This window comes from Pteropus medius, unplaced genomic scaffold (assembly GCF_902729225.1).
Source record: "Pteropus medius unplaced genomic scaffold, Ma_sr-lr_union100, whole genome shotgun sequence".
Taxonomy (NCBI): Eukaryota; Metazoa; Chordata; class Mammalia; order Chiroptera; family Pteropodidae; genus Pteropus; species Pteropus medius.
Genome location: NW_024340692.1, coordinates 23,109,953 through 23,136,874, shown reverse-complemented (window position 1 = coordinate 23,136,874; position 26,922 = coordinate 23,109,953). Strand labels below are relative to the sequence as shown.

The following is a 26,922-nucleotide window of genomic DNA, read 5'->3' as shown; positions in this document are numbered from 1 at the left end:
AAGGAGGGGGGGAGGGAGGGAGAGAGAAAGAGAGAGAAGGAAGGAGAGAGAGGACTGAGAGAGTGAAAGAGAGAGTGCGTATCAGAATCAGAATCTGAACCTGGCAATCTGGCTTAAATATCTGCACTCATTACATCTCTACTGTGTGGCCACTTTGGCCTCCCAGGCCTCCAAGATCTCACTGCTCTTACTGTCTAAGGATGAGTTGGGGGATGGTGAGGAATGATGGATAGTAGCCTTCCAAACCTTCTAAGCTGCATGACTGTTTTTTGGGGAAAAAAATCTTACTTGGTTAGCCAAATTCATAGAAACAGAAAGTAGGATGGTAGTTAGCAAGGGCTGGGGGAGGGAGGAAAAGGGGAATTGTTGTTTAAGGGTATAGAATTTCAGTTTTACAAGGTAAAAAGAGTTCTGGAGATCTGTTTTACAACGGTGTGAATATACTTAACTCTACTGAACTGTATGCTTAAATTGTTAAGATGGTAAATTTTAGGTTATGTGTTTTTTATCACAATAAAAAAAGAAAGGAAATCTCACCTGGAACTGCCTGAATCAGTGGGAGCAGAGCAGGGGCCTAAGATCCCAGCCTCTTGCCTTCTTTTCCCAGACTCTCCCACCAGAAAGGTCCCCCAAGGCATGGAAGTGTCATCAAAGCACAAGCTTAAAACCACTAAATTCTAGAAAATTTCTAAATTCTCTTCAAGATGATTCCAAAGCCTCACACCAAATCACACTCTCAAAAGTATCAGTCTCAAAAATCCGCATGGCCCTTCAAGGTACAGTTAGTCAATTTATGCTCTCACCATGGTACTTGAGAACTTCCACAATCTGGCCCCAGTCTAAGTATTCAAGTTCACAAATCACTGTCATGTCTCGACTCTGACCCCTCCACCCCACCCATGGTGCACTGCCCGCCTCCCACTGTCCACGCCAGCCACATGCAGCTTCAGTCTTTCCCTCGTCAGGTCAGGCGCTGGCACGCTTCCACGTCTTCCTGTCCCAACTCCCTCTTCCTTTGCTTGGCAAATCTTACTTCCCTAGACTCTCCTATTCCCCCGTACCCAAAATTAATCACAACAGTCTCTTGAACGTCTGTTTCTTTCTTGTCTGTGAAACAAGAACTGTGTGTACAACTACCCCAGCTCAGAAGCCTGATTCTATTTGCACTTTAGTTATAGGTAAGACGCTATCTCTCTTCCACTATCACTTCCACCAGGTGCCCGATTCCCCTACGCTCTGTATGTTTGGGAGGATTAACTAGTATCCAGGACTCCCAGATGGAAGAGTTGATGGGAAGGAGTTCAGAAGAGACGTGGGCACAAGCGAGCGTTGGCAATACCCCATCCCTCTCCTATCCCGCCCCCCCACCACCCCACCCCAACCACGGTTCTGAGCCTAAGGAACAGGGAGGCAGTGAATGCTGGGAGCAGCCTCTGTATGACCAGCTTGTAGCAGTGAGGGCCATAAGACTTGGAGACCGAAGTAAGTGGAGGCACTGGCACATATTTTTCATTTAAAAAAAAAAAATTCTAATAAAAGGAAGAACAATTCTAATCTTTGAATTTGAAGCTCTCTTTGCATCTTCCTTGGGTCCTAAAGTGATCTGCTTTCAGCACGTGTACATTTCACCAGCACCCATATTATATTCTGACCCAGTTCACATGGATCTGACTGAAAGGAGGCACAGAACAGGACAAGAAAGCATTCGAAAAGGAAATCTATGCTTAGTTTAGATCTGCACCAAGACCATTCCCTACCACGGGAAATTATTTGACTACTCAAACAGAGTAACCCATTTCTCTTTGTTTGAGAACATGGTGATTATACTCATGAGAGGGAGTAAATAAGATAAAGGACATAATGCATGCTAGATTTTTCATTTGGTGAGCAGAATGAAAATCATTTGAACATATCCCTGTGGAAAAAATAATCAATTTTTCATAGACTTGTTATAGGTTTCATAAAATATATTGTGCATATATTTTTAAGAGTAAGAAAATGGCTTTTTAATGATACTTAAAATATATGGCATGACAAGAATTATTTAAAATGTGTTTCTGAGGCCTGAAGTTTGGTGCCGCCTGCTAAAATATAGATGATTTGGATAAGTCTGTCTTCTTGAGATAAATGTGAGGCCTGGCTCATCTTATTACAAAGTTAATATGAAGGAACATGGTATTCAGGCAGTTAAGTAATTGGTATAAATCCTCCCAAGATATTAGATCCCCTGAACTTCTACCAGTTAGCAGTTCACCCATTGGCCTGTGTGCATTAAATAACTACTCTTAACCCAGAGGTCAGGAAAACATTGCTCACATAGAAAAAGTTGACACAAAGCAGAACAAGAGGAAGCAGAGCTGAATCCAACAGAAGTATAAACAGCACTCATTCAACAAGAGTTTTCTGAGCAGTGCACCAGGCCTAAGAATGTGAGGAGACACGATCCAAGTGCTCTGGGGTCTTAATCCTGGATCCAGGAAGACTAGCGCTGTTGTGATGAGCAACTGACTTGATTTCCACATTGGTGGGCATACTTTTCACAGGCATATATCTCCATTTTAAGTGGAAGACTATGCCCCTATATTCATGCCCAGCCTTGTTTAAGCATTTAACATAGGTCTACAGGAGACAGGTAACAATGTTGAGGACAAATCCGATCATCACAAGTAGGGAAACAGGCATCTTCAAAATCATGGTGGTGAGTCATGAGGGTCCTTCCCATAGAGGACCTATTTGTCACAGCTCCAGAAAAACCAAGGTGTTTTCTCCACTCTCTGCCAAATAAAGATGTGTCTGACATGTATCATGCATCCGGCACTTGATATATGTATATATAAACAAGTGAGTGAATGAATGAATGAATGAGTGAATGAGAGAAGATTATTTAAATCTACTCGAGGAAAATCTAATATATGAAGATCCAAAAAAATCACTTGGCTTTATGTTTTTTCATCATGTCGCAAGTTACTTAAACATTACATCATTGGGAGTCTACAATCTTCCTACAAGGGGCTATGAAGACATTAAGCATCACCGATGTAGGAATTCATAGTCTAGCTGAGAGACTATATCAAATGTATGACATCAGGATTTACAAAAGGAAAAGTCACTCCAGGCCCAAGTTGGCTGAGAGGACTTGACACAAGATGTGTTAAGAAAGGCATTGATTACTAAAGGGGCAGGAGTGGCATTTCAGAAGGTAGAAAAACAGAAGCCAAGATTTAGAAGCAGAAATTAGGCATACCCATTTGCTGATAGTGATGACAGCACCTGCCCTGACCAGAACTGCAGGAAACAGGATTCATAATACAGTGGGTCTTATTATGGAGAAAGGGCTAACAAGCTGCCCCAGAAGTTGATTTGTTACATCAGGCAGTCATTTTAGGATCTTGAGTAGGGGTAACAGAATATTTCTTAGGTATGGTGAGAACTCACTCCAGGATTCCTTTGAAGAACACACCCGCCTTGACATTAAGCTAATGATTTCATTTGCATTCAGCTTTTCAGTATCTCCTCTCAGTGGATCGCTTATGGACCACACAGTTGTAGCAGAGGTCGCTGAAGTCAGACAAGCACTGCCTAGAGAATGACTTGCTCCTGATATATTGCCTCTGTGTTGTTCTAATTTGTGTAGATACAGTGTGAGACATAAAATGCAAATTCACTCAAAAGCAACAATAACTTGAGGTGTCCCAGGCACCAGCCTATAGATACACGGGGAGTCTCTTTAACAATAACCCAAATGTCACTACTGGCTCCAATCTCCCTGCCATTCATGCAGGACTTCAACTTCCGGTAAAATGGCCCTCATGGCATTTCCAGTTCCCAAGAATATTGTGCCTGTACCTGCAAACAAGTCCGTCCTCTCCAGCTGGCCACCGGGCGGCACTGCATCTGCACTATCTCTCCTGGACCATCACACCCGCAGGCCTCTGACCCCAGCCGGGCCAAATCTGCAGGATGGTTTGTATGGAGTAGTAAAGGGAAAAGCCTCATTACTCTTTTGAGCCAGCCAGGAGGTGGAAGAAAAGAGGTACCTGGAGTTTTTAGAAAGAGAAGGGATGGAGATCTTGGAACAGTTGCTAAAGACTTGGACCATGGGAGAAAAAGCAGGGTGAAGTAAGGTTTAAAGTGACCCAAATGTCACAGGGTTTAATGCAACTCCTTCAGAGTCTGCAAATAAACCTTTGACAAAGATCTAGAACACAGAAGAGGTTTGGGGATCAGATTTGTGTTTCTTTTGCATGTTTCTGTGCTGCCTCTAAGGTGACAACAAGAAGCCTAGTTGAAGGTTGCATATATAAAAAGTAAGGAAAGCCACCGCAGAAATTGTCCCCGTGGTAACTTCTGCAAAGTTAGATTAGGTACTGGGGGGCTTCGTAACAATGAACATGTATCACATTATAATTTTAACAGGTGTCTGTTTTACTTATACTCTTCAGGTAAGGTAAACAAGGTGGCTAGGTGCAAAATTTAAGGAGCCACTGACTCTCAGGGCCTGGAAGGCTCAGACCCAACATATAAATGCCCCTGTGGGGGAGTGCCTCTTTAAATCTAGCACCCTAGCTACCCTGCTTGCCTCACACCAGTCCTGGCCCTGCTTACCCTCTTCTTGTTAACTATCACAGTTTTGAATTCCATTTAAATTCAAACTAGGATGCTATCTGCCACAAACACTGTATACAGAGTACATTGCCATTTCAAAAGCACTTTCAAATGCATATTTCACTGGCTTTTCACAACAATCTTAGAGAAAAATTAGACAGGTATTATAGCTCCCATTCTACAGATGAAAAACCAGAAAGGTTAAGAGACCTATCCAAAGTCACCCTGCTGCTAAGTGGCAGCACAGTCAACCCAGTTCAAGTTACCACTAACTGCAATTATTCCCATTCCCCTGGTATTTCCATGAGACTAGGCATGCGCGCGTGCGCGCTCACGCACACACACGCGCACGCGCACACACACACACACACACACACACACACAGAACATAAAGAAAATGATATCACTCTTATAAATATCAGGGGCAAATGAATCTCTGAAGTGAACCTAACCCAAATGTTCGTATCTTCCATCAACTAAAGCTCTGCATCTTCCTTTGCTCCCTTCAAAACCAAAGGAGAAGTCTACTGCCATGCCACCCTGAACGTGCCTGATCGCGTCTGATCTCAGAAGCTAAGCAGGGTCAGGCCTGGTTAGTACTTGGATGGGAGACTACTTAAGAATACCAAGTGCTGTGCGGGTTAAAACACACACACACACGCACGCGCGCGCGCGGCAAAAGCCACAGAAAATCAAGGCAGCCTCCAGCCAAGATGGCTACCCTCTTAGGCGAAGCCCCTCTGAATTCTCCATTAGCAGCAGCCTCTCACCAGGGTGTACAAGCAGGTCCCTGGCTGCCTGTTGGCACGTATGAGCCATAGAAACTCTTTAACAGTTGAGGGAGGAGGGGCTTCTGCCTAGGAGACCTTAGCCTAAGAGAGTCAGAGTTAGACAATCTTAGCAGGAAAGCACGCATGAGCATGCATGGCAGTCAGCACTTCTGGCTTTTCCCTTTGAGCAGAAAGGAGTAGACAGCACCAGTAGTCACCAGCCTGGAGCTCGGCTAGGTGGCCCGGTGACCTAGAAGTTTGTTTAGGAGATTAGTTCAGACAGATCCTGAACTACCTTGCACATCCAGCTGTGTTTTAGGATATTGCAGGATCTCAACACTGCGTTTAACAAAAATGAAGACTATTCCTCTCCTCACCGCCACTGGCAAATTTGTTATTCTCAGTTCCCAACTGGTACTTTCTTTTAAAAATGAAGTTTAAAAAAATTCAGAAATTGGAAGAACACACTCATTTACCAGTTGTGCTCCTCCCCGCTCCTTTCACAAAATCTAAATTAACAGCTGGCAGAACTCGTCCTGTTCTTGTTTACCCGTTCCTCGAAGAATGTGAATCCATTTCCCCCTTGCCTGGCTCTTTGATACACTGTTTAGCCAAGCCTTTGCCTCCCTCTTCTGTTGAAAAGAAGAACAACACGCGACAAACAAATTCTACCTATTTAAGAAAACATTTGAGGAAACTACCCTAGATGTTTACATAAGTTGTGTAAAGTGGCTTTAAAGAAGGTATAGTATTACAGAATTATTATCCATTTAACATTCAAATTAATGTTTCCCAGAAAAAGTAAACTTTAAATCAGATAAGATTAAATCAAGATAAATTGCTTGCTCACCTGGGTAGCTAAACAAAATCAATGGAGTAATTCTTTGGTCATTGGACTAAAAGATTCAAGATTGATTTTTCCTCCCTTTCAGTAAAATATGAAACTCCTTGATAACCTGAAGTATTATTGGAGTCCTGTTTCTTGCAAGAGTTTATGTGATAGAGGCATAACAATTTATCTAAAAAGTTTTTCGACTGCTGTAGGGATGGCTTAATTTGCATGATCTCATCAGGCAGTGATTTTTTTTAAAAGCACTGACCTCAGAAATAGGAAAAAAAATAAAATAAAAGTTTCCTGCTAAGTACCAGAGTTCTCATCATAAAGTTAAATATTCCATTGCAAACTCAGTAATATCCTAAAATAATCCATCACAACCTCTTACAATATTCAATGACATGTAGGAAGTTTTGAGTTTCTGGAGAGCTTTATTCTGTCCAAAACACAATGGAAGATTCCTTTAAGGGAGTTTTTCTTTCTAAGGAAGACGCCTATGCACTGTGGACTATTATCATAAAGCCCCACTGGGCTCTTCTATTTTATGAGCTGTTTCCACAGTGGGGTTGTTTGGTATCTATACAGGGCTCCTCCTCTTAATAAGGGTGACCACTATGAAGCACTGTATTAGGCATTCAACATGTAGACACACACTAACAATGAATTAGAATTATTCTCCTTTTTCACATGAGGAAACTGCAAGTTAAAAGTGACTTACATGCGACGGTAAGTTTTGGTGAGAAGCAGAGCTGGGAAGCATCCTGGATAGTGGGAACTTAAAGTCTGTGCTCTTGAAGGCAACACCCACTTCCTCTTTTAAAAGCTCTCCCCTTACCTGGCCGGAAGGCATACCTGAAATCAGAATTTCCCTGGTGATAAGAATCACCTGGGGAGCCCATTCAATACAATTTCCCTAACCCCTTACCCTGGTGGTTCTGACTCAGTGGGTCTGTGTTAGGCCCAGGAATTCTTTTTAACAAATGATCCAGAGAACTATGGGAACGGTTTTAGGCCAGAGGTTGGCAAAGTAAAGGGCCAGAGAGTATTTTTGGCTTTGTGGGCCAAAAGAGCTGTGTCACTACTACTCAGAACAAAAGCAGCCAGAGGCAATTCGAAAATGAATGGGCATGGCTGTGGACCAATACTTTATTTACAAAAACATGTCTGGCTTTAGTTGCTGACCCCTTCTTAGACCATTCATAATGCCATTATAAAAGACATTAATGCTTGCTATTTGTCACTTCACTAAGGCTGTGTCTCAATCAAGCAACTGATCTAATGAAAATCTTTTCAACATCATGAAACATCACCCTTATCAAGGGATAAAGTTAAGGTTGTGTCTTCAGAGAGCAGCACTTTTAATATCAGATGTAGATTAATAACCTCCCTGTCTGCACAACTCATAATGGACATTAGCAGATCAAACACAAACAGATAGGTGAAGCTTTCGCCTCAGCATATTGAATGTGGTAGGCAGAATTCTAAGATGGCCTCCAACATTTCTATCTCCTGCTGAATAGAAACCTTCCAATTAACCAATCACACGCTTATTTAAGTCTTACTCTGCAGGGATTTTGCCGATGTAATTAAGGTCCCAAATCAGTTAACTTTAAGATAGGGAAATCATCCTGATGGACCTGATTGAAATCAGTTGAGCCCATTAGACCGGAATCTAGAGGTCAAAGACAGAGGAGTTGAAATCAAAAGGAGAGGAAGATTCAACGTGAGGGAGAGTCATTGCTCGCTTTAGAGATGGACGGGCCATGTGGCAAGAAAAGTGAGTGTCTTCTAAGAGCTGAGAGTGCCCTGGCTGACAGCCAGAAAAATAAGGTCCTCGGTCCTAGAATCATAAGAAAGCAAGTTTTTGCAATAACTAAGCGAGCTTATAAGGGGATGCTGAACACCAGAGTAGCACCATGCCCTGGCTGACACCTTGACATCAGTTGGTGACATCCCAACAAAGCAAAGAATCCAGCCACAACATGCCTAGACTTCTGACCTCAGAAATTGTGAGATAAAAAAGTTATGTATGGCAAACTGCTCAGTTTATGCTCATTCGTTACACAGCAACTACAAAAAAATTAATACAAGAGGCCCAGGGCTTTGATGTCTGAGTTACTGCTGGGGATTTTAAGTCCAACAATCTCTGGGTATAAATATAGATGGATGAGTCCCCTTAGAGCCATTTTCATTCATCCTATCTAGATTCTCCCCTGACTCAGTCCGCTTTTCAGGAATATGCTTATCAAAACTCCTACTGCAATGACGTTTACCCAAGACCAACATGCAGGCTTATTTCAACATGCTTGTCATGTGCAAAGCATCAAACCAGATATTGGATGTGGACGGGTAATAGGGGATGAAAAGATAAACAAGGAGTTTACGTCTTCGATGAGGAACAGGTGTTTGAAAATTTAACTGTCAGGTAGGTATTATAATTGAAGTGGAAGAAAGCGAAGCAGATAATTCTGACCAAGAAAAGATGGAACTTACATTAGATGACACAGTCTAAACCAGAGAACAGAAGTGCAAGGTATTTTAAAGGACTAGAATGAGATAGTAAGTGTAAGATTTTGGTGGAAATTGGGGAGGGCTTTCTTTACATAATGGGCCCCCAAGAGTCCCCAAAACTCTTCCTGCATCCTGAGAATTAGGAGCTCTGACCACCAAGTAATCTTTCAGGGAATCTACTGATGTGTGTGTGTGTGTGTGTGTGTGTGTGTGTGTGTGTGTGTAGTTTTGGTTTGGGGTTGTTTTTATTTGTTTGTTTGTTTGTTTACTCTTTCATGAGGATGACTGATGCTCAGCTGAATCCAGAGGAGCATTTGATTTGCCTGCAGTCCTCTGGGGATGCCCCTGCTAAATGCATGAAAAGTCACTCAGCATCAAAGATCATTCAGCCACAGATGTGAGAGCTTCTGTCACCTTATAGGGCTTATAACTGCCAGTGTCCTCTTAAAATTTTCCCCAGTGCAAGATACAGAGGTGGGGGGTGGGGTGAAGGGAATGAAGGAGCTTGGCTTAATACAGTCGAATTTCTACTGGCACTGGCTCCAAGCAGCCTTTTAACAGAGATGTTTAATTGATCTTTATTGAGCAGAACCTTCCCTTCTGCTTATAAAAGAAATGATCACTCTTCCTTCTGGTTCTATCTGAAAAAGTTAATAGCCCCAGTTTTCTCTTACAGCAGAGATACTTAATGACTGGGAGACTATCATAAATAGAGTTTATTGTCCAACATAGAAACCATGTTCTAATCAACCTTCACAAATCACCTTGCTTATATCTGTTGATTTTGGGAGGAACTATTCCCAGCTGACAAGCACATTTTTCTTGCCACTCAGGGTCCGCTGTCCAATTAACAAATGCCTTCAGCAAAGAAATCTATAGGCCTGTGCCAAAGACCCTTGAGGATGCCGTAATGTGTATCGATTTGATCCTCTCATACACTAGCTCCTAAGCGAGGCCTGAGAGCTGAGCCATAATCATTTGTACATGTTGTGCAGGAATATTTGGCAGGTATGAAGACGATCATTGCAATACTTCCAGGATTCAAAGACACTTCCAGGATTCAGTATAAGTAAAGCCATTGCTTGGTAGTGATTGAGAGGAAAAGTAATACTTTCCACGTTACTTTAGTTCATTTTTAAGAGGCTTTATTGATATTAGCGTTACTCCTTGAAACGACCTTCGAACGCAAGCAGGTATTAATGTTTCCATTTTACAGCCAGGAATTTTGTATTAAATGTTCCTACTAGCATGCCATTTGAGGAATACATTTGGCAGCAAACTAGAGACTAGCTGCTACAATAAACTGTCATTATTTGGGGATTCGTTCTAGAATTATGAATTTTCTGAGTCTTTTTTAATTTTTCTCTCTTCTTTCTGGCTGTTGGCTTTGCCCACCTGTCACCTGCCACTCTCTCCTCACCCCGCCAAGTTACAGTCCTGGCACAGAAGTCACCATGGCCATCATTTCTAAACCCAATTTTGTGTGAAAAAATACAAGTATTCTTAGGTGGACAAGAGGACAGAATTTTTGAAATTGTGATATCTCTACAAAAATCTGAACTATACTATCACTCTAATAGTGTGGCTCTAACTTATCCCCAAATAGCTAGCAAAGGAAGGGATGGGAAGGGAAGCACCTACCATTTGTTGATACAATTAATAGAAATATAATTAAGGCAGGTGTAAGACCTGGGCCTGAAGTCTTACCTTGAACATGAGGGGGAAGGAGAAGAGAGGAGGAGGCTTTATACCTGAGATGTTGGCTGTCTTCTTTTTTTCTCCCAGTTTTATTGAGATATAATCGATATATAACATTGTATTCATTTCAAGTATTCAACAAAATGATTTGATGTATGTATTATGTATGTACATTACAAAATGATTACAGTAAGTTTAGTTATCATCCATCACCTCATATAATTGCAATTTTTTTCCATGTGATAAGAACTTTTAAGGTCTACCCTCTTAGCAACTTTCAAGAATTCAATAAACCCATCCCTCAATTTACATGGTATTTTTTCACGCGAGATTTTTTTATATTCATTAACTATTTCCCCCGTTTACAGGAACATTTTATACACAGTTTTATTTTATGAGGTTCTTTCTTTTCATTTCCATTATTGGCAATTACTCTTCCTAAAAAACAATAGCTTAACTCAGCAACATACAAAGTTAGTAATACTTACTAACACACAATTATTAATGATCTTCACATTCATTGGATGGCAAATAAAAAAGCATGGGTGACTACTGATGTTTTTTGGGATTGGTTTTACAAATGTTTTGCTGTAGAAGCTGAAAATTGTATGAAGGAAAAATGTTTTCCTTTTAAAATACTTTCACTTTTAGATGATGTCCCTGGTCATCCACATAACTTAGAACATCCAAATATAAAAGTTGCATATTTGCCACCAAATATAACTTCCTTGATCCAACCTTTAAATCAAAACATTATTTCCACATTTATGATTAATTATATTAAACAGAATTTTACTATAACAGAGTTTAAATAGAGTATATATTTAATAAACTTGAAGATAATGAATTACTTGCTGTTACAGAAGCCTGAAATAAATACACAATGTTAAGTTGTATCAAGACTATTGCTTTAGCTTTGAGTAATATAAAGCCATCAACTTTAAGTGCTTGCTGGTTGTACCAGGGAATACGGTTTCCACAACCGAAGAGGGATTAACTGGCATTATTAATTTACTAAATTAATTTGAAGAAAAAGGCTTTCATAATTTGTATATAGATGATAGTAACAAATTACTGGTTGATCACAAATTAACAGATAATGAATTAATTCACTTACTAGCTGAAGCTCATCCTGCTGGTGAATACGACAGTGAACTTGCGCCAGTTTCACTCACTGCAGAAAATATTTACAAAGCCCTTCAACTGACCACGAAACTGGAAACTGCAATTCTGGATATTGATCCAAACATCCAATCAACCTTAAAATTTTGAAAACTTTTTTTAATGTCGCAATGAATATCAAAGAATTTATGAAAACTTAGCAAAAGATAAGGTAGGAAAAAGATCATCCTAAAACATAAACATTAATAATGAAACCGAAGTAGTACAGTGATTTTGTGCAAATTAAAAAGGGAAGGCAGATTGCTTTAGATTACAGTAAGACACCGACAGTGAATAAAATCTATTTTGGTTTTTCTGAATTTTTATTAGCATTTTTTGGTGAAAACATGTGAAATAAATATTTTTATAATTCATATGGGCCTATTTCTTTAGGTTTGTTTTTTTCCCCGTGTTGGTGGACTCTTTATGTGGTTTTCTTCCACAAAAAAAAAAAAGACCTATGGAACAGATAATCCACATAAATCAAGGGGTGGGTATACAGTATTAACCAGAGTCACCATGCTGTACTTTATATCCCCAGGACTCATGTATCTTGTAACTGAAAATTTTTTGGCCACCTTCACCCATTTCCCCTGCCCCCTACTCCCTGCCTCTGGCAACCACCAATCTGTTCTCTCTTTCTATGAGTTCAGTTTTTTTTAGATTCCACATATAGGCGAGATCTTCAGTATTCATCTTTCTCTAGCATAATGCCCTCCAGGTCTACCTGGCTTTCTTTTCACTCGGAATCACGGTTAAACACTCAGGACTATGTCAGTGTTGTTACCAGGTCCTTGCCAGGTGTTCGGGCTGAGCTAATTCTCAAAATTCATATATTGAAGCCCTAACCTCTGGTATCTCAGAATGTTACTACATTTCAAGATAGGGTCTTTAAGAGATAAATAAGTTAACATGGGGCATTAGGGTGGATCCCAATCCTATCTGACTGGTATCCTTATAAGAATGGGAAATAAGAACACACAGACACCAGGGATGCCCACAGAAGTAAAGCAGGCCATGTGAGGACACAGTGAAAAGGTGGCTGGCCATCTGCAAGCCAAGGAGAGAGGCCTAGACCAGGTCCTTCCCTCACAGCCCTCAGAGGAAACCAACCCTGCTGACACCTCGATCTTGGACTTCCACCCACCGAAAGTATGAGAAAATAAATTTCTGTTTTTAAATATATTTTCTGTTGTCTGGTAGCCCTAGCAACTGAATACTGTGCCCCAAAAGTGAATGTGGAAAAAGGCCTGGCACAGCTACCACTTCCATGGTGTTTGCTACATGCCAAACACTGCTCTGAACACATTGCATGTATTAACTCGATCCTCACCATAGCCCTATGAAACAGGCACATTATTCTCATTCTCCTTTTACAGATAAGAAAACTGAGGCACAGAAAGTTCATTGAATCTTTCAAGGCTATATAACTGGCACATGCAAAAGCTGGGATTTAAACCCAGGCACCAGCCTTGGAGTTGTCTTCCGTCTGTTCTTTACCTGTATCTCCCAATTGATCATCCACAAAACCTTCAAAAACTGGTCTAGGAGGCAGCATGGAAGGCAAATCTGAAGATAATGTGCCCCCCTCTTGAGAGGCAAGGAATCACAAGGTAGAAAGCTATGAAGAGAGAAGGAAAGGTATTTCATCTCAGAGGCCCATGGGATAGAAGAAAGAGACACTTGAGCCTGGTGAATTGAGGGCCCCAATGTAAGATGGTTTTCTCATGATGGCTGCCACCATTATCCACAGCCCTGTCTGGGACATAGCCCTGCTGTCAAGTAGCTTTGAGTTCCTCTGGGCATGTCGGCCCCTGTGGGCACGCGGTACACTATAGACTGCTGAGTCATTCTATAGAGTCAGAAATGGCTCACTCCCTTTCCAGCGTAACACTTCCAGAACAAGCAGGGAGCAGGTGCCAGAATGAGAATCAGGCTCGCCTTTATCTTGAGACCGGAGGCAGGTAATTCTTTGTTGTGGGGGATTACCATGTGCAATGTAGGACTGGTTAGCGGTATCCCTGGCCTCTACCCTCTAGATGCCAGTAGCACACCACCCATCTGTGAGAACCAAAAAATGTCTCCAATCTTAAGTATAGTCTAGGAGATAAAATCATCCCCATTGAGAAGCACTTCTATGTCCTCTAAGAGAAACAGAGAAAGATACTTCCTCAAGATACTTATTTCCACCTGTCAGAAAGTTATCATAATAATATATGCAAATATCCTATGTCTACGATGTATAGAGTGCACAACCTGCCCAACCACCCATGACAGTCCTTTTCCTCCTCTTTTGTTCCTCTCCTCAAGCCTGGGAGGAGAATGAGGCTAATCTGCTCTACACATGATCATTCTATTTCCCGTACTTCTGAGATACTATAAGGAAACTGAGGGATGACTACACACCATCAAATCCAGCTTCCTGACCTCAGCTTGGGGTTGGGTTTGGGACAGACCTTTCTCTACCCTGAGGTGAACATTAAGAAACTAAAACTCATATTGATCCTTCTGATTTTCTAGTCCAGCCATGAATGCGACAGGCATGAGGTGATAATTACATTTTTTTCCTTCCTCATTGCTGAAGCAATAGATAGAACAATTTAATTTATAGCTATGTTCCCCTATCCTTGAAGCAGGCAGTATTAATTAGGAAGTAAAGCAGTGACAGGGCGTGCGTTAATGAGCTGTTAATGCCTGCCCTAGGAGCCCAGCAAGGTCTGGAGCCAAAGGCCAAGTGATTTCTACCACCCAGTAAGTGCACTAATAGCCAATTAAAGAGCATCCTGAATGGTTCCTTTCTCTTGGTCCGGAGTTTTTTCTATTTAAAAAGTTGCGAAGTTTCCAAATAAGCATAGGTTTGTTTTAGTGCACAGTTCCTTCTCTCTTCTTGCAATAAAGAGTGAATCCGCCCACAGAGGAGAAGGGAGAGAAATCAAAGGAAAGGACTAGTCAGACAGAGACTGACACACTGACCCACAAAGCAGCCCTTTGACCTGCTTGCTGGAGGTAACAGGCCCTTAGTGTGGGGTTATTTACTCCACCCATTTCTGTCCTGTGTCCAAGCTTCAGGAGAGAAGGAGGCTGACATTTTTGTAGGAACTTTTGTTGTAGAGACTATTTACTCATGTTGACACCGTATCTTCCAACAATAGGAGTCTCCTAATAAAAATAAGAGCTAAGTGTTTACTGAGTGTTTACTATATTCCAGTACTGCTGTGGGCTTGCACCTATTGTCTCATTTAATCCCCATAACAATCCCCTGAGGGAGGTACTGTTGTTATCCCTCTGCTGCTGATGGAAAAACAGGCACAGAGTGGTTAAATGATTTACCCAAGATCACACAGCTAGAGGGTGGGAGAGCCAGTTTTTAAAACCAGACCATCTGCCTTCAATTCCAGGAGCCTGGAACAAGATTCATAGCCCGCAGGTCTCTTCTGCCCACCATGACCTGGTGGTACAGGCCCCTTGCCTGAGAGAGAAGTGCAGATGTTTTCTCTCCTCCCAGGGGCAGATGTGTTGCTCTGCTAGGAAACAGGGAGAAAGGCAGGAGATAGAATCTTGAGGCCACGATCCAGCAACACAACCATCACCCAGGAGCTTGTTAGAAACGGAATCCAGGCCCCAGCCCAAAATTAGTGAATCAGGATCTGCATTTTAACAAGATCCATAGGAGATGCATATGCATGATGACATCTGAGAAGTGCCAAGCTTGCCACCAAGTCCAAGTATGCCATCCTGAGGGTCATGTTCTTCTCTGCAGCTAATTAAAAGTAAGCAAAGGTTCATTCCATACGTACCCTGCCTCAGTCACTTGGATATCACACAAGCTCATTTAATCCTCCCCAGAACCTGTAAATAAGACTGGGGGCCAGAGTGGTTAAGCACCCAAGCTTTTGTAAAAAAAAAAAAACATGACCAAGGCACATTCTAGCCCAGAGTCCTATCGAGACAGCCCCTTAGCACAGCATCACACTACAGCAGCTCTAACTATGGGTCAGGAGGGTGGGCCAAGGTCCCCAAGCAGAGTTTACACTGCTCTACAGATGTCCATGGCAGAGCACAAGGCCAAGGTGAGAAATAAATTCTGATTTTGGAGTCTCTGAATTTTGAGAGTTAAAGAAAAAAAATCTGGTTAGAACAGTATGACCAGGGAGTAAAGAGAGAGCTTCTCAAAGCCCCTTCTGGACTTACAATTTAATGCTTATTTATTGAGAACCTCTTGGTGCATTTGCTCAGTACTACATCAAGATGGAGTTGTTCTCTGTGCCCTAAAAGCTTATGATCTAAAAAAGGCCACAGAAATGGATGAGACATAAAAAATACCAGAACAATACAACAGCCCTAATCAGACTGTCTTTGCTTTTCTTTACTTATAAGTCACTGGCTTTAAATTTAATATAGTGTCATGTCTTCTTTTTTCTTAAGGTTTTCTTAAAAGATCATATAAAGATTTTCTTCCACAGTAAGACTTTTATATTATATTTTTCTTAAAATGGAGTATGGTGCATTTACCCTTCATCAGATGATTCCTTATAACTCACCTTGCTTTATTAAGAAGACTGCGAGAGGTGGCTATGCTCCTAGTAATAAAAATGTATTTTCAGGCCCATTCAAACCAATGAAAACCTGAGTTTTCAAAGCACAAGATAATGAAAATTCTCTAGATGGTTGTCTTTTACCACTTTTAATCTATTAACAGACCCTGAGTGTCTCAGATGAAAAGTACTCTAGTGTGAACTGCTGTCGTTAACAGCATTCCATACAGGTAACTCTTGATTATTCCAATTTCTCACAAATCTGGACACTTTTACTGCCTCTATAACCTCTCTAGAGAATGTGAAAGAGACCTATACAATTTATTTCTCAAGATGTACACAGAAATTGCGCACACATACAGGGAAACCTTGTAAGTAATGTATGAGGGGCAACATAATGTCAATAATAGAGCTCCTCATTTAGAGAGACAACTCTTGTTACGACTTGCCCCCTAACCAAAATGGATTGGGAATTTTTAGGCACTACCAAGCTAGAGATGGCAACTTGTAGGAATCTGGGATGTTTGAAAAATGAAGGTTTTTGAAGATCTCTTGGAGGAAGACAGCAGTTTTCTTCTAAAATTTCAAAAATGGATCTTGATAGTCTCTTTGTAGCCTCACCCTTTGCAACATGACTTTACAGCTTCTCCCACTGAAAGGTAAAGTCAGTTTTCCTACCCTTGAATCTGGGTTCACTTCGTGACTTGCCTCAGCCAATGGAATGTAGCAGAAATGATGGTATGTCAGTTCAGAGCTAGTCCTCGAGATGCCTTACAGCTCTTGGAGCCCTGCCATCACCATGAGCACAAGCCCTGGCTACCTGGTGGGGGATGAGAGACATGTGTGCCAGTCACCTCCACCCCCAGCACTACTGACAGCCAGCCTGTAGCTGACCCCACAGTTGTGGGAGAAATTTCATCCATGATAAGCTGGATTTTGAGGAAGAACTAAGAGCGTATGCATATGCTATGTAAACTGCTCTGCAAATATAAGATATTTCTCAAAAGCATTTTTGTTATCATGAACATATTGAAACTAGCACTCCAATGATTAGAACAAAGGATGCAAACTGAAATTGAGAATAAAACATAGTATATCCAAATTCACAAAATATTTTTATAAATTAATAGACAATTACCTAAACAAGAGCAGACATGAATGAAAAAAACAGCCCAAAGAACAAGAATAGTGAAGAAACATGTACATTTAACACAAGCTAATTCCTTAAGGACACAATGTAAAGTGTATATTTGGTTCTTTGTATAATTTTCATCACAAGGAATTGTTCAATTTGTATATACTTGGAAGGAAGCAAAGCATTAAGATTATTCCTTGGTTCTCAAACTGGCCCCGTATACTGGGGGCAAGAAAGAAGCAGGCCACTTTAGATTGGTAGATGGCAGTTTTAAGAAGCAAGGAAAACTTACTTACGAGGTTCATCTTGGTCCACAAGACAAGTAGGTCTCCATACCTTCCGCCAGAATCTTAAGAGTTTATGCAGAGGCCTTAACGGCATTTGGTCATGTGTGCCATCGAGGTGGTCTCAACAAGGCATGGCTCTCTCGAGGCTGCGTCCTTGAAACGGTTCCCACTGTGGGAATGGCGGGCAGAGCGTACATTCCGAGGTTGGGGAGGAGGTGAGGAGCCTCAGATCACCCGCATCCAGCTCAAGGGTCAACCAGAGGTCACATCCTCTCGATGACCTCCCCCAACATTATCAACAAGGAAAGATGTCAGAGAAGATAGCCTAGGGAAGGAAAGCGCTCTCCATATTGGAGGCCTCTCCTAGCCGAAGCAGCTCACCTTTTGCATTTTTCAAGCAATATTATTCCTAGGTGCAAGTCGATCCCAGGTTCTCAAAAGAAAAACAATCATCTCTCCCAATGCTAGAGGGAAAATGGGCTACTTTGGCTTTTTAAGAAATAGTGCTGAGAGAGGAGAGGAGGCATCTGAAAAAATGCAAAGGAAAAGGCCTGCAGGAATGACCGACAGCCAGTTATAACTGCTCTCTCCCCCCATTCTGCCCAGTGCTCTCCAGCTAACATGTTTTCCCATAGTGACCTCCCCCACCTCAAGGTCTCTCCAGCTCACATGTGTTGATTCATGGCTTGCCAACCAACTAATGTTCTTCCTTATCTCTGTAGCCGTGTAGGAATAACAAGACTGTGTAAAACTGCTTGTTATGTTACAATCGGAGCTCAGCCTTTGGATAGGAATCCGCTGAGCAGGTGGCAGCATCAATAAGTGCTGCTCTCTGCTTATAGCCTAGGTGTCTCATCTCTCTGTTTGAGAATCCTATAATGGTGCTGATAACACCAAGGTCACAGGTTCTGCAAAACAAACAACCTGTAAAACCAGTGGTCCGGGAATTCCTCCCCCGCTGCAGCCCCCCACACGAAGCTCCTCCTCCCCATCCTGAGTCATGAGGCACACGTGAAACCTCAGACAAAGGAATCACATGCCCCTTGCATGGACACAGCAAGGGTATATAAACTAAGAAATCTAACCAAAGGGAGATCATGCTTTGGGTCTATTGAATGCCCAATGCTCTCCGCTGGCAATAAATTCTTCCTCTAACATAGTTGTCTGAGCATCCAAATTCCTCCGTCGGGTGTCGCTTCCTGCATCAGTGTGTCAGTCTCCAACATGGTCCAAGCCGCGGTGATTGCTCAAGAAAATTAACCATTGTTAGTAATTTTTTTGAGAACTTAACCTTCACATGACATATGACCCAGATGTACTGAGAGATAAGAGGAAGCGAAATGAATCAAGCACAGCTGAACCCAGGAGTTAAGGGACAGCCTCCACAGTCTGCGTGGAAAGTAGAGAAAGGGAATGTCCAGTCAGTGGGAGCTGAACGAAGATGTGAACCAGTCCTCTTTGGGCTCAAGACGCCACCCTCTCTTTATCTTCACGCACTCCTCTGTGGACCCTTCCCACTCATAGTGTAGTAGCCACAAGGCTCTCCCCAGAGGAAACGCCCTCCTCCATTCTATTCTGTGTCCTTCTACACGCTCCTTTTTTTTTTTTTTTTTTTTAGGCGAGGCAACCCTTGGTTGACCTCACTGATTGCAAAGACCTTATCATTTTACAATCCCTTATTTTTTTTTTATTTTTTTATGCCTACTGCAGCAGGTCTTCCTAGGTGGTCTCCCATCCAAGTACTAACCAGGCCTGACCCTGCTTAGTTTCTGAGATCAGACAGGATCAGGCTTGTTCAGGGAGGCATGGCCGCAGACCCCGCTGCTCCTCTTTATTTCCTTTCACAGCAGGATTTTCAACCTGCCCCTATTTGCTCCCCTCCAATCTACACTTCAGTCTGCTGTGTCCCATGTCCTTACCTATGTGACCTCCAAGCGGTTACCATCTTAAACAATGTCTCTATCTTGACGATATCTTTCCTTTGTTTCTGTGCTGCCCAACCCTCATGATAGTTTCTTCTCTTATGTCATGCCCCTAATCTCTTTCTTAGCTGATCTTTCTTTGTGGTGTTTCTTCGGGCTTTTTGTTCTTTCTCTATGTCATTTCCCTGAAAGATCTCATCCATGCCCCTGGCTTAAATTAACATCTAAATCTGTCTCCATCCAAGCCTACTCTTGGCAGCTTTAGACCTCTATATGTGACTTGCTGTTAAACGTCACCATTGAAATGTCTCATACAGGCACCTCAAACTCAGCAGGCCCGTATTACTTCATGTCCACTCAAAAAAACAGCCATGACACACAGCTCGATACAGCAAATTTCATATGGTGATGGAAAAGCTAAAAGGGCAAGTGAATTGGTAGGACAACCCAGAGAGTCACTATAGCCGAAGCCACAGCCACCCCATGTCTGGAGGGGCAAAGAGGGAGGTGGTGTTGCTATAGCCAGAGCCAGGGCTGCCAGGCAGGAGCTGGAAATGCAGATGGAAGCAGCCGCCTGGTGGAGCAGGGACACAGAAGCAAAGCAGCCACCAGCCCTGCTACTAGTGTCTGATTAGTGCAGAGGGGGAGGGAGAAATACCCCAGCTTCTCCCCTCGTCCTGCCCTCCAATCTCTTGCCAATGGTTGAACACTCCCTGGAAAAAAGTCCGCGAGTGGCTCCATAGTGTGGTGGTTAGCACGTTTGCTTTACATGCAGAAGGTCCTGGGTTCGCACGCCCGGTGGAGCCACGGACCATACTCCGGGTGCACCTCATTAGCCTGTGGGAGGAGATGTGCCCCTCCTTCAGAAATCCAGTTCTTAAGGGGAAAAGGGCAACATCTATAGGTCAGGGGTGAGGTGGGGGTGGGGAGGAATTAAAGAGGAGGGGAAAAAAAGTTGGCAAGAAAATCTTGGACATGGGGTTTGCGGGGGTCAGCCCCGTGATACAGAGCAGAGCAGTGAAAAGGCAGGGAGTGCATCCCTGTGTCTTCTGTCCCATTGAGTGGAACTGTCTTTCAGTCACTACATAAGTCATACTTGACCTTTCTCTTTCCCTCATCTCCCACATCTCATCATCTACCCTCTAGGTAGCTCATCCATTTCTCCCTTCCTCACAGCCACTGCCATCACTCACTATTATTACCGCAGCAGGCACCACTCTCCCTTCTCCTGTCTCCAGACTCCCCCTCTCACCAGCCACTACACTCTAGCCAGGAATTTTCTCACATGCAAATCTTACATGCTCTGCTGCTTAAAGTCCCACAATGGGCCCCACAGCGCTTAGGATCAAGTCCAGATTTAATGGCAGAATTTTATTGCCTCTCCAGCCTCCCCTTTTGAGCTTCTCTAACCCTCCATGCTCCAACTGTCCTGAACTTCACGCCCTTGAATTTCCTGGGGCTGCTTGAGTCCACATCTTCACATGAAAAGAACAACACATTCTTCCTGAAACACTTCCCTATCCTCCAACCTCTTCTGACTCACGTTGGCCTCAAAGGCATTCTTCTTGGAAGCCTCCCAGGTCCTCCTGTGTGTTCTCTTGCACCTGACACTTTCCCCGGTGGTTACCAGGTTTAACAAACCATGCAATTCTAACTGGGCATCCTGCATTTTATCTGGCAATCCTACCCAGTGAGCACTTGTCCCAGAGTATGCCAATTGCTCACATTTTAGTTTCCCCACTGGGCTCCAAATTGCTTAAGATAATGGTCTTGTCAATACTGCTCCACATTTAGTTAAATGAATAAGTAAATGTGACTGAATTGGATGGATGGAGGAGTGACTTGTGGATGGGAGTATTTATTTACCTGTAGGACTGGACTTCAGACCTAAACAAGAAATATGCTTCAGAGACTAAAAGGAGGCTGATGACAATACCCATCCAAGCTAGAGAGGTTAGTTCTGGGTTTCAGGCTGTAAGAGAGGAACTTAGAGAAGGAAATTGTAGACTAAAGGGAAATGACAAGAGATATAACTGGAAATGATTTTTTTAATGCTTTCAGCATGCACAAAGCTAACAGATGAACATCAGCTGTTTGGGGGATTGCTCTGGCTCAGTTTTGAGAGTCCTTACATAGCTCTAAAGCTTGAGCTCTGCTGCAAGGGTTAAAATAGGCAGCGGGGACGGGGAAGGTGGTGCCAAGGATGATCGAATGTCTTAACTCTTTTTATTTTGGGATGGTTTTCTAATAGAAACCTTAAACAGATCTTAGTTTATTTCTTTATGTGAGTTTTAAAAACTCTACAATGGAATCAATGTGTAACTCCAGGCTGAGATCCCCTCACCTCACAAACCTAGGGAAGTTGTTGATTCAACTTTCAGAAGCCTCTAGTTGAAAATCAATGCTTAAGATGCCCTGCAGAACCTGGGGAAACATTTATTAATTTGCTCTGGGACAAAACCTTATCAACATCAATCAGGCATGAATGTAGATTATTTTCCCATGCTACCAATATAATCATCTATATGTTTGGTCAACATATACTATCAAACAAGAAAGAACAGGTGGTTGGTAGACAGTGAGAAGAGACCCAGAAGAATGAGGTACACTCAGGGCTGAAATCCAGCAGATACACACCTCTGCGGCCATACAAGTTATGTACTTACGTGTCTATCTACTTCCATCGTAGTTGGTTAATAGTAGTTGTTCAAGCCTCAGCCCTGCTGGTCTCAGATCCAGCAGGAAAGAGAGTGGCCCAGGCACTACAGTGGGCCAATGCCAGCTGCTCATCTGACCCCTTCCCATCCTCTCCCCAGTCCACCTGCAGCCAATTGGTGCTTTCCCGCAGTCACCCTTAGGAACTGTGGCCTCTACAGTTCCCTGCTATTAGGGTACCATACTGATTGTTCAGTATTTTGAATATTACATACCAACTCTCCAGAGAAAATAAAATGATAATGTCTTCCTAATAACAAGTGACTCACCTCTCCCTAATCTCTTTTTTTTTTAATTCCACTCCCCCCACCCCCCAACTTCCACCCCTGACCTACAGATGTTGCCATCTCCTCTTAAAAACTGGATCTCTGATGGTGGAGCATCTCCTCCCACACACTTGTGGCGCATACCTGGGGCCTGGTATATCTGGAGCCTGGCACACCCAGGGGGCCTAGCGTGCCCAGGTTATGGGCCGTGGCTCCACTGGGGCTCGAACACAGGACCTTCCGCATGTAAAGCAGATGTACTAACCACTAATCTATGGAAACATCCCCCTAATCTCTTTTCTTGATTAACCCCTGCTCTACCATTCAGATCTCAACACAAATGTTACTCCCCACCTACCAGTCTAGACTGTGTCCCCCTTATATAGTTTCATGACTGTGTTCTTTTACTGCATATATTGTATTAGTTTATTTTCTGCCTCCTAGACTAGGCCATGAGCTTCATGAGGGCAACAGAAAGCAGAATTTACTTGACGAACTGTGTGGGCTTCCATGTGGTTTATGTGGTTGGCTCCAAGGATTGGCAGTGATGTATTCCAATCATCTAGAGGAAACACGTTCCTTCCTCGGACCCTAGTAATTGGTTCAGAAATGAAAACCTGACCTGGGGCAGCTCAAATAGAGTGAGCCTGAGCACTCTGGCTAAGAAGGCAGAGACATAGAGCTATTCTGAAGAGACAATGTCACCATGGTGGTTATTGTGAAACACAACTTAAAGGAGGGCAAAGGTGTGGAGTCTGAGAAAGGTAGACCCAAAGGCTATATATTTTGGGCCTCTGGAGCAAACCACACCTGGGCTGGCACTGCTTTGGGGACTTATCAGTTATATCAACCAATCAACCAATAAATTCTCTTTTTTTCTCCCCCTTTAGTCAGCTTGGATCAAGTTTTCCCTGCTGTGACCAACAAAATCCTAATCGATTTAATATCTTGATTATTTTTGGCTTGCTTTTGTATCCATAAGAACCTTGCTCATGGAAAATACTGAATAAAGTTCTGACTAATGTGCTGCTGGAAGAATTGGACACGGCTTAATGAGAGAAGTGACCGGGTGACAGTCAACTAGAGCCTTAATTTGAACATATTTCTTTAGAAAATGTATTAAGACTGCCCTAGATTTAAATGCATCAGAAATTCAGAAGTATTTTCTCCAGTGCATTTTATAGCAGAACACTTGCTACCTGAGGTTATTCACCTGCTCACCTGTCATTTCCCAAGAACTTCTGAAGATTTTTGCTTCAACCCCTAGACTTTCAACCTAATGGATCTATGGTTTGAGAAGGGGAAGGAAACAGGAAGGAATGATTCAGCTTCTAGCCGCCTTTTGCTCTGCTGGATAATTATTCCCTTCCCCCTAGAATAACCTATAACTTTTTACATTTCTTATATTTCAGGCTTAAGTTTCACTTCTTAGGTGCTTAAGATGCCTTTGGCTTTTTACTTGGCTTGCTTGATGCAAGCCAATGTTTTATTTTTCTCTTGAAAGCTATTTTACTAGGCTAGAGTCATCAGAAGCAACTTTAGGTCGTTATATGACATCTTTCAAAGTATAATCAGGCTGTGTGGTTCATGATGCTGCTATTAGATTAAAGGTCTGTGTCGCCAAAGCGGTGCGATACTAAAATTATTGAGAAATAAACAAACCTGACTGGACAGTGAAGGAAAATTCTACAAGTTGGTTCCTATATCCGCATCATATTCTTTTCCTCCTTTCCTGGTTCACTAAAAGCACACTTGCCCATCCTATTCACATTTTCAAAGTGTATTTCTTACTCTCAGGGCTCCTGGATTATATATCCTCCAACTGTTGGCTTTTGACTTCTTGATGTACCTTTTGCATACCTTTGCTGATATTTTAGATTTTTCTTTTAAATTACTTATTAACTACAAAGAGACAAATAATTTGACAGTAGAGAAACCTCATGGACACCACCTTAATCAAGACACCAATGAGATAGACAATAGGTGCCTCCTGTTAGGATGGACCAAGAAGCATACAATATAATCTCTGTGGTCCCTTTGCCAAAAATGCATAACCTGAAACAATGATGAATAAACAGAGGACAAACCCAGATTGGGGATCATTCTATGCAACAACTAGCCCATACTCCACATACTGCCAATAACCTGAAGAACCAAGAAGCTGAAGAACTGTCTCATATTTAGACTAAAGACATGTGAGAACTAAATGCACTGCATGATTGTGGACTGGTTCCTGGGATAAAAAAAAAAAAAATAGCTATAAAAGATATTACTGGAATAGTGGCAAAATTTGAATATGGATTGTAGATTTGTCAATAACATCGATGTTTAAAAACTGCTATGATTATGTAAGTGAATATCATTGTTCTCAGGAAATCATTGTTTAGAGGTAAAGGGGCACAATGTCTCCAACTACCCTTGAGTGGTTCAGAAAAAGAAATGTATATACAGAGAGTGAATGCCAAAGTAAATGAAGCTAAATGTTAATAATTGGTGAATCTAGGTAAAGCATATATGAGTTCTTTGTACTAATCTTGCAACTTTTCTGTAAATTTGAAATTGTAGCTATACCTATATATGTACATCTACACAGATATATAAAATAAACATACATGATTCAAAATAAGTTTACAACCCAGTGCATCAACCTAAAATCCAGCTTATTCCTCAGGTTTTCTTAGACAATTGGTATAGAGACAAAGGCTAGGATACCAACGGTGACTCAGTCAACAATTCAATAATTAAGGCCCTGTCTACATGTCTACTAAATTGTTTTCATTTGAATAAAACATTTTGGACTTCTTTAAACTTAGAACCAATTACTTATACATTTAAACACTCAAAGTGCAAAATCCATACTTTTCCCCAAGTGAGGTACAAAGTTGTCAATATTCTCATGCGCTGACAAGTAAGGCTAATTTCTATAACCTAACTATAGAATTTTTGTGTACCTAAACTTTTTCTAACATGCCTAGTTTCCTATTTTCTTAGAAAATCCAATTTACATATCTGGGATTTCCAAGTTCTTGTTTATGTCATGTCAAATGAACTGTTTTACTCTTTAGCTTCTTAAAAAGAAATTCAATAACTCTATGCTCACTGCTAGCTTTTCTCTCTCTCGATATCTCTTTGATCAAGCTTTTCCATCTACTCTGGAATAATCCAGGGGTAATTAGAACTTCTTACCTTCTTCAGCCCAAAAGGAGCCAATTTATCACAAACTGTCATGGATTCTGATTTTAAATTACCAAGAGCCCAATTACCAACAGAGGCAACGAATCTTCTTTCCAATTAAAGTGATTGATTTCTCCTCAGACTCAGTAGTATTATTTCACTTTTTAATTATGTTCATTCTGATCAAACGTAAGAAAATTCTTCATTTTATTTTTTTTCCCCAAGGAACGCAATAAACATTAATCATAGTGATACAAGGCCAGACCTGCTAATGCCTTAGACAGACTTGGACACCTAACAATGGGTCTTGTCCATTTTAAGGGTCTTAGTGCCTCTTCGGCTCTAAAGGAGGAAGGAAATAATTATTTGTTACATCACATAATTCACTTAAGGGCTTTGCAAACCTTCCATGTTTAGTTGCACTTAGTTGAGAAAGCATTTGATACTGAGATAAACATAGAGTAATGAAGGAACGAAGAATTAGGGACAGAACACAGTTTTGTTTCTTGCATGGACAAAGAATAAAACCTCAGTGTTGGAGACAAAGCAGTGTTGGAAGGTAAATATAAGGAACATGGAACGATTTTGTTTTCTCTCACTTGGATGGCATTAGTATGATTATGTGTTGTCGAGAATTTTGAGAAAAATAAAACTTCAGTTTAGGGAAAGAAGTACAAATTGGATGATCTGAAGGAACACGAGGATGCTATACTCACAGATTCCTCAAGGCACTTACTTGTCTATCTCCCCTGCTGGTCATCTTAATGGAAAGACCAGCTGGTTCTGGCTCCTGCAGCCTGCTGACCAAGGAGCCTCCCAATCTCCTCTCCCACCCCTCCATACATGGTCAGCAAACTGGCATCAGTTCATTCACTTGAGACATACTACGGTCAAGGTTTTCACTCAATGAGTGCCTTCGGCAGCAATCTGTGTCCAAACAATGGGAACTACCCTTTGTACTTGGACAAATGCAGTTGCTGATCACTTTCCAAAAGATTTCAGATTCATAAGGATAAGTCTGGGAGCCCTCCAAGATTTTAAATTTTCTCATTCAACCAGTCCTATCTGATCATTTTAGTGGAAAATAAGTTTGTATTGTATACTAAGCTTTTGAAAATTTAAAAAAGTCCATATATGTGAGATTATCCCTCTTTATTCCAGGCAGTTTGCAAAATTCTGGAAGACCAACATGACCAGTCTAAAACTTTTCATTCATTAAACAGACAATTGTTAAGCATCTCCTCAGGGCAAGGCAAGATGGCAAGTGATGGAGCTGAAGAAGGCAGACATGCAGGCATCTCAGTAAAT

The 26,922-nt window shown here is 41.8% G+C and overlaps 2 pseudogenes; one reads left to right on the top strand and one right to left on the bottom strand.

Moving 5' to 3' along the window:
* The first annotated feature begins 5,127 nt into the window (after positions 1 to 5,127).
* On the top strand, positions 5,128 to 5,246 carry LOC120596340 (uncharacterized; annotated as a pseudogene).
* Positions 5,247 to 19,235: 13,989 nt separating this feature from the next.
* Positions 19,236 to 19,354, bottom strand: LOC120593479 (uncharacterized; annotated as a pseudogene).
* Positions 19,355 to 26,922: the final 7,568 nt, after the last annotated feature.